General features: G+C 35.6%; 1 long non-coding RNA gene across 1 annotated transcript; it reads left to right on the forward strand.

The window, feature by feature from the left end:
- Positions 1-3,393: 3,393 nt before the first annotated feature.
- Positions 3,394-5,059, forward strand: LOC141621844 (uncharacterized). The gene is made up of 2 exons (XR_012532727.1): positions 3,394-3,460; positions 4,863-5,059. It is a non-coding gene; the product is annotated as an uncharacterized LOC141621844 (long non-coding RNA).
- Positions 5,060-8,706: the final 3,647 nt, after the last annotated feature.

Raw genomic sequence — 8,706 nt, forward strand, 5'->3', positions numbered from 1 at the left:
TTTCATCCTCTAGTTCAGAGTCAACTTCTTCGCTTTTTAAGGCCATACTCTTATTACGGCTTGGTTCAGCGTCATCCTTGTTAAGAGTTATTTCATGGGCCATAAGAGCACCGATGAGTTCTTGATCGGATAGGTTTTCAAGATCTCGTGATTTCTCCATTGCAGTGACTTTAGCACGCCACTCCTTAGTCAGGCTCCTAAGAACCTTTCTAGCAATGTCCTCAGTACTGAATTTCCTACCTAGGTTTTTCAATTCATTTATGATGCTTGAAAACCTTGCGGACATACTATCTAAGGACTCATTAGGCTCCATTGTGAATAGCTCATATTTTTGCATAAGCAAATCTATTCGGTGCTTCCTAACAATGGAAGTACCTTCATAAGCTAGTTCAATCCCATCCCATATCTCCTTGGCCGTAGAGCATGAAGAAAACCGATCAAACTCTGTAGAAGTCATTCCGTTTTGCAGGAGACTTATTGCTTTGGAGTTCTTTTCGGCCTTCTTGTAGTCGGCCTCGGCATAGTCCTCTTCTTTCTTTTCATAGGTAGTGCCTTCCTCGGATGCTACAAGAATTTTGTGCGGTCCGTATTGGATAATCCTCCAGCACTCCCAATTGTGACCTTTCACATAATGAGTCATCATGTTTTTCCATAATCCATAATTCTTCCCATCAAAGACAGGACACTTGAGATATTTGGAATCCATTTATCACGTGATAGGCAGCGGAATATAAAACTATAAGATAAATGAAAAACAAGATAGATCAGCCTCTTTGCGGTTAGACAATCAAGAGCACGAGGCTCTAATACCAATTGAAGAGTCTATTGATCCAAAATACTCAAGAGGGGGGGGGGGGGTGAATTGAGGATTTAAAACTTTTGAAAGCTTTTTCGCTTATGTGTATGTAATTGATTATTTAAAGTTTATTAATTAAACTTTAACTAATCAACTAGTGAATCTAAAATGAAATAAACAAACGAATGAAAGAACGAGGAGACACACGATTTTTGAAGTGGTTCAGTTTCACAAGTCGAAACCTACGTGTAACACCCCGTATTTTAATAAGTTGGATAAAATTCTTTTAATTGCTACTTTATATTTAATTACGTTGGTTAACGATTTATATATTTATTTTCTCAGCTAATTAATTAATTTCATTATAATTCGTTACGTTAAATTTAATAATCGTTAATAAGTTCTTTTAAAAGTTAGCTCGAGTTTGTTTAGTTGACTTTTTATGGGTTCATGTAAATAGTTTTATTTATTTAATAACTTTTTGTTTCTTTCTAAGTCCCTTATCAAAGTCGAGCTAAGTGGGCTCCAGACGGATCAGTTAGCTATTTCGAGTTTGTTCCCCTAAATTAGCAAATATCTTTAAAAGCCGCTAATTTAGTTAAAATCTCTAATAATTCCGATTCGAGCTAATTTCGTATTATTTTAGTTAACTAGCTGAGTTTATTTTATTTTCATTCATTAAATTTATTTATTATTGAGTGTGTTTTATCTCGAAAAACTTTACTAAAATCGCTTCTATTTAACTCGAGACGATTTTAAAAACGAGCGAAATTACTTAACGATGAAGAAACGTACGTATAATTAGTAGCTAGCAAGCTAGCTGGTGTCTCATTATTATTATTATTATATTTAGTATTACTAATATTATTTTGTTGTTGACCCGTCACTTTCCCTTTCATTTCTTCATTTCCTCTTTCGTTCTATCAAAGAACAACAACCAACAAACAGATTTACCCCATTTTCGTCACCTTAAACCTCAGATCCCGCTTCCATTCTCAACCAAATTCGATAATTTTTGTACCATTCTCTTCCCCTTTCCTTCCTCCTCCTTTTAAGGTAAGAAAGTCTCCTTTTTGTAGTGGTTTCGTCTTTCGCCGTCTTATAAAAGTGTCGTCTTTTAGCTTCTTTATTCCGTTTCTTGCCCTTTTATGAAGGATTTGAAGACCCGGAGCAGTTTGAGTCGGAAATTCGTGAGGTTAAAGGTAATGGTGATAGGTTACTCGACTTGAACCTTTATGTTTTTCTCGTTTGTATGTAAATTTTTCCGTCTCAAAATGATGCTGGTTTTGGAGCCGTGTTTGGCACGGTTTCATGTAGTTTAGTGGACTGTTGTTGGCTCGGTTTCTCTAGGGGATTTGGATGTGAAGGGTGCGGCCGAGATCGAGGAGGTTCCGTCTCGGGAACAACTGTTTTACATGACATTTTCGAGTATAGCTAGGTTGAATTTAAATGTTTCTATGTTAGCCCATATTTCCTGCAGATCTTAATCTTATATTTGTGAGTGGTGATTTTGGACAATTTGTGCGGTTGCTTCTAGGCCGAAATGGGACCGTTTTTAGTATGTTTGAGCTGAGAAATTATAGGGCTAGAAATGTTGGTTGAATACGTAAACTATTGAACTCCCGTCCAATCTTCCCGCATTTACATGTTCACCTTTCTATGGGTATGATTTGTTTTGGAATGGTGATAGGGTGGTAGAAATGGGCTGTTTAGTCACCATAACGGGTATTTGTGGGGCTAGTTCTTGGATGTTTGGCGGCCGTGGAGGAAGGGTTGAGTAAGTTGGTTATGGGTATGGTTTACATGGTGTTTATGAGATTTGTTTTGGGCGAGAATTTGCGAGGCCAAATAGACTGTTTTACACGGTGAAATGAGGACCCAATGGACTGAAATTTGGTTGTATGAATTGGATAAATTGTTGTTGTAGTATTTGAGACCGTCACATTTTTGGTTTGAAGTAAATTCTAGTCTTATGGTTACATGGTTATATGAAATGGGTGATTTAAGTGAGTGAATTCTACCTTCTTCATACTTTAAATTTTGTCTTTAAGTGCCTTAGTCATGAGGCTGTTTTGGGTGGTAAATTGTCGTGTTTGTGGTCTTTGTTTTGGGCGTAAAAGTGGTGGTTTTTGGGCTGTCTTAGGGACGGCATGACCGCTGGTTGTGGGCGGTCAGTGGTTGTCTGCATCACGGCTTGTTTTGGCTCGCAATCGACGGCACTGCCCGCACGGCCTGCTTTTCACGGCCTGCTTTATGGCCTGTTTTGGCGAGTCGGGTGGCCTGGCCGTGGCCTGGGCAGTGGCCTGGCTGGGGAACGGGTTGAGGCCGCGTGTGGTTTGTTGTGAGGTCGAGTTGAGGTTGCCATAATAGCTCGTGAGTCATGGTTATAATTGTTTTGGCGCTAGTTTGGTTTATTTAAAATATGATTAAATAACCGTCTCGTATTTTATATCATGTAACTCGTTAAATATCATTCATTTACATATTAATTTAATTGGACTTATTAAGTTAATAGGACTTCTCATATTTTATATAACGATAATTCGTTAATATCGTCCTTTCACATAATTATTTTAGGTGACTCATATGTGGTTGAAGATGAAGAGTAATTTTGGGTTTTAGAAGCTTTCTCAAGTTTATTGCTTGTCTCTTTGCTAGCTTAAGGTAACTATTCCGAGTTACTCGACGAATTAATGTCACATTAGTAGTTGATGTTGTGTTTGTTGTTTGATAAGTGTTTAGGTGATTGATAATGTATTACTTTCGTTTTTCACATGATAGAAATTGGAAATAGCATGAGAATAGTATTGCGATAAAATTTGTGATTTGGGCCAAAGTAGGCCAAGACTCGAGTGGGCGGATTGACCGAACGAGTTTGGTCAAACTAAGTTTAAACCCAGTCACCTCGATTTGACCGATGACCCGTCGCGGGACTCGGGTCGAGGGTTTGTCTTTGAGGTGAGATTGGATGTTTTATGTTATGCCTTGATATTTGTAATTATCATTTCACATGTTGGTTGTTGGATGAATTAGTTGCCTTATACTTGAGTCTTGTTGCCTCTTTACCATTTTAGCTTGTTCTCATGAATTATGAGATTAACGAAGAATTTGGAATTTGGATTATTATTGATATTGAGGATATTGTTGGATTGTCTCTTTGAATAGACATTTATATAGCCTTTCACATGATAGAATGTTAGCATTTATGTTGGTAAGTTGGACTCTTTGCCCTTTTATGGTTAATTGGGTATCTTACTTGTCTTGTGTGGTGTGGGCTAAAGTATTCAAGCTGGGACTAGCTGGGACTAGGTCCTAGGTGAGTATTTCGGCCTTCATCATAGATAGGTCTTTATAGTCTTTGACGAGTATATGTTCACTGCTTAATAGCCTTTGTGTTCCTGACTTGGTGGGTTTATATCCAAGTTGGGGCATGACCTCGTTACTTATTTTGAGAGTAAGTGGTCAGCTTAAGTACTAGCCAACCCTTTGGTGGACTCCTTAGGGTACTCACTTTGTTTTAGAAAAATTGTGGGTCTTGGGTGCGGTGGTGTGTATCCGCATGTCTAGGTCTCTTGTGATTTTAGGCTAGGGTTGTGTTGTGTCTTGGCCATGTTTTGATAGAACCTCTAAGCCAAGATACCGGTTCGATTACCTTCCCTACCTCGTGGTATAGACTCGAGTTACAGAGTGACTATTGACCGTACTAAGAACTTATGCCTGTCTTTGATATATTGCCCTTTCTTTTTTGATGATTCTATGAATCATAGAAGGTGAGATGCAAGCCGGCTATGGTTGATAGAGTTTGGATTCCTGGAAGTTATGTGATTCACATGATAGTGTAGTATGAGTCGGTCTAGTATTCACAAGCTAGGACTATGTGTTGTTATATTGTTGTTCACATGATAAGCACGATTGTCTAGCATCTATATGTTAAGGCTATGTGTCATTCATATTCATATTCTTATGTTTACATGTTATATTAATTATGACATTTCGTGGCTGGGAGAACTCGGAGTTACTCCCCACTGACTGTGGCTTTCGTATTTGTATAAAATGTGAATGACAGGTAGGTGATGCATATATGGGGTACATGGACGAGCTAGCGAGCAAAGTAACCTTGGGACCTAGACTGGTTTTATTTTATTGTGACCCTTAAACCCTTTTTATGTCACATACATTTTAGGGACATATGTCTCCCTTTCTCATATTTGGTTTGTATAACTTTGTTTCGCGACTTTAGCGATGTTTCATTCATGAGATTTATTTTGGACCTTGCATGTTTGACACCTTCCCTTTTGGATATCTTTATAACAGGTTCAGGTTTTAAAAATTACAGGTTTTTACCCAATTGAACCTATTACAAACATATCCATGCAGTTTTATTCTAGAATTACGTGTTTACTTTTCCGCAATAAATGAGGGTGTCACACTACGTCCACTATTCTCGATTAATAAATTTAGTACCTTTCTACGGATTACAAATTTACTAACCCAACTCGTACAACTAACTCTAGCTGTAACTCAATGAGTACCGTTAAATACTCGAGTGTCTAACTTACGCTAATAATAAAGCACTAATGATTCTTGGAAAGGTTCACGTTAATGAACAAGTAAGAAATCAACTAAGCACTATTATCTTATAACGATAACAATAAGAACGAGTATACGAGTTTAAAACACACGACCTTTCAAAAATAACAAACGGTTTTTCTGCTTGAAAACACACGGGTTGCTTTGTAAAATTAAAATAAATTTTTATGCTTAAGGTCTCTATTTTAGATGTTGTAAAGAGTAAAGTATTTATAGGAAGGAAAGAGTAGGGCAACTCGGTTTACAAAAACCCTAATGGCCGAATAAAGGAGATATGTTAACAAATCATATCTTCTATTATTTCTTTCCTAAAAGCCTTAAAAGATAATAAAGAATATTTCAAAAGATAGAATATAATCTATTCAAATATTATCTTTTCTATAAATTCTAAGATATGATAAGATTTCCTAAAACAAGAATATCTTTTATCATAAACAAATATATTAAGCAAGATATATAAGATATGTAAAGATATTATGTAATAAAATCTTTACCAAATACACCTTAGGTAACAAGAGATGTCACGGCTCATAAGCCTCGTGACTCGTGCAAACCCTAGCTCAATATATGGGTTAAAATTTAGGTTTTAAGAGAGGCTTTGTTGAAACCCTAATTAGTAGCATGGTCCAACTCATAAGTTGACCCAAAACAACTACTAGTCAACGTTCAACATAAAACCGAACTTCGCACTAAACCGGCTTTATTATATAAATACTTTTATCAAAACATTTAAAATAAACTTTAAAAAAATTTCAAAACAATTTTGAAACATTATAAGTCGTGTAGAATAAACTCAACATCTCAATGTTATAGTAGGAGAACTATAACATTGAGCTCTTTTACTAGTAATGTTATCGCTGCAAAGCTATAACTTTACTAATTCAAGAAACTCATTCTTGGTTATCATTACGAGATAATCACCTATACTATTCTAATCTTCAAGGAGATCTTCGAGTATAGGCTACGTCATCATCCAAGCTTGATTAATCTTTAGACAGACTTCGTCTTTACATAAATCTTGAATGAATCTTCATATCGTTTGATCTTGAACAGAGGCTTGAACATTTTATACTTTTATCACAATCTCCTTTGTTGCTTGTATTAGATAAGTTGATTCTAAAACACTTAGACAAACGATTACGCGCAACAAGTATATAAAATATAAAACACCTAGACATCATCAAAACATAAACATATAAGCTATATGGTTCAACAATATATATGATAAAAGAGTCTAGGGGAGTCGGGTCACACATGCAATTACGTAAATATCCATGCTAAAACTAGGAATTCTTAATAACAACAATTGTTTAGGTCTCGTGACAACCACCTCTCGACCTTATTGTCAACCATAGATCGGGTCCTAGAGAACTCTCGTTATGTCTAGGTCGGTCTACTAACACATGTTTAGTCTAATCCAATTCCTTGCCTCTCGGCCTATAGAATGAATTAACAAACTTAACCAATGCTTATGGCCACTAAATAAAGACTAATCAAAACAAGGCAAACATGTGATAGAAACAAATTATTGATATTATAGCATCCTAATTTTAACAATTACAAGAACTATTTATGCATGGCTTCTCTAATCCCTAGACAAATGAAACTACTCACTCATAGTGGAAATGAAACTAATATTGTATGAATTAATAAACATGATTATAATGGAAATATAATTAAATGAAATTATAAGAATTATTAATAAACTAAATAGAAATAACATATGAATTAGTGAAATGCTAAAGATGAGTAATGTAATATGAAATGCTAATGATAAACTAGTGATGATCATAACTTGATAATAATATGAAATAACAAACTAATATGAAATGCTAATAACTAAAATGTAAATTATAAAACAACGATAATGGAAAATACGAAGACGAAATAAACTAGAATCAAAATTACGGAAACAAGGAACTTGGAACTTGAATGATGAGAACACAAATGACAACCCAAATAACCTGAATGGAAAGATTATATTACTTAGAACCAAATGCTTAACTTAAATTGTTTAACAAAGGAAATGCTTAACAAAATGTAAACTAATATGAAACTTAAGAGTTTTTTTGTTGCTAGAGTATAATAGAGTGTAAAACATGGTAAAAGAGATGTAAAAGAGATATCCTACAATGACGGATTAAAGCCCCTATTTATAGTAAAATAGGGGCATAACGTAAACAATCATGATCAAGGCAGGCCCGATCGGGGCCTGGCCACCCCGATCGGGGTCGTAGGTTTTCCGGGTTTTCTCTTAAATTCTTGATTAACTGCCAAGGGGATCCAAAGTGAGCCATCAATCCCATCTTTAAGCCTCCGGTTAATTGCACAATGAGCATCCTAAGAGCATCCTAAGCTTGGCATTTTCCACATAAACTTTAACTTCTCTTTTGGGCTTTACTTTGTATGATCATTTTGCATATCAACCCATGCTTCATACTTCTTGCTCGGGCTCGGAAATTAGCAAAATACCCTTCCGAGATCATGCTTAGTCTTTTAGCCTCGTGAATTTGTGTGCTTGCTACTTTGACGGGAATAAGCTACTAAAAGCTTAATTTCCTACAAAACACAATGAAAACTAGCAAACACAACTAGAACACGGAATTAGCTCATTAAATCACAAACATTAGTGCAAATGACATGCAAAATAGAGCTAAAATAGGGGGTAAAATCATATATAAAATGGACATATCAAACTCCCCCAAGCTAAACTCTTGCTTGTCCCTAAGCAAGAAACCATATCCCATCAATTGCAATATCCTAAAACAAGCTAAAGCATAATGATTCAAAACCCGAAGCAACATAGGCATAAGGATTATGCAAAAACATGGATGAGATTTATATGACGGGCATAGCATGAATGACTTCTAATGAACTTTTCGGCCCTTGCATGACCTTTTTGACTTTGGACTCTCACGATTCACTCAATAGTCATTATATGTGAAAGGAGTTTTATGTGAGTAGAACTCACCTATCCTCGACTCATGAGAGTGTGCCCGCAATCTAATATGTTAGTTATTTCAAATTACAAGTAAAAAACAATCAAAATGCAAGCATGTAAAAGAAGCCAAATGTGTAGAAGAAGACAATTTTGTAATGGGTAAGAAAGGGGAACATATGAATTATGGTTATGTGGAGCTAAGTATTGCTAGCAACAACCAAATGAAAGGATGCTCAAGTCCAAAACTAAATCCAAAATTTCAATGCAAACATAAGAAAACTCTCCAAAAGATGATAATAATACATGAGAATTTTCTTAATTCCACTTCTTCTTCTTTTGATCAATACAATACATGCTTTTTTTTTTCTTCTTTTCCATT

The sequence above is a fragment of the Silene latifolia genome, chromosome X, assembly GCF_048544455.1.
Source record: "Silene latifolia isolate original U9 population chromosome X, ASM4854445v1, whole genome shotgun sequence".
In the NCBI taxonomy this organism is placed as follows: domain Eukaryota; kingdom Viridiplantae; phylum Streptophyta; class Magnoliopsida; order Caryophyllales; family Caryophyllaceae; genus Silene; species Silene latifolia.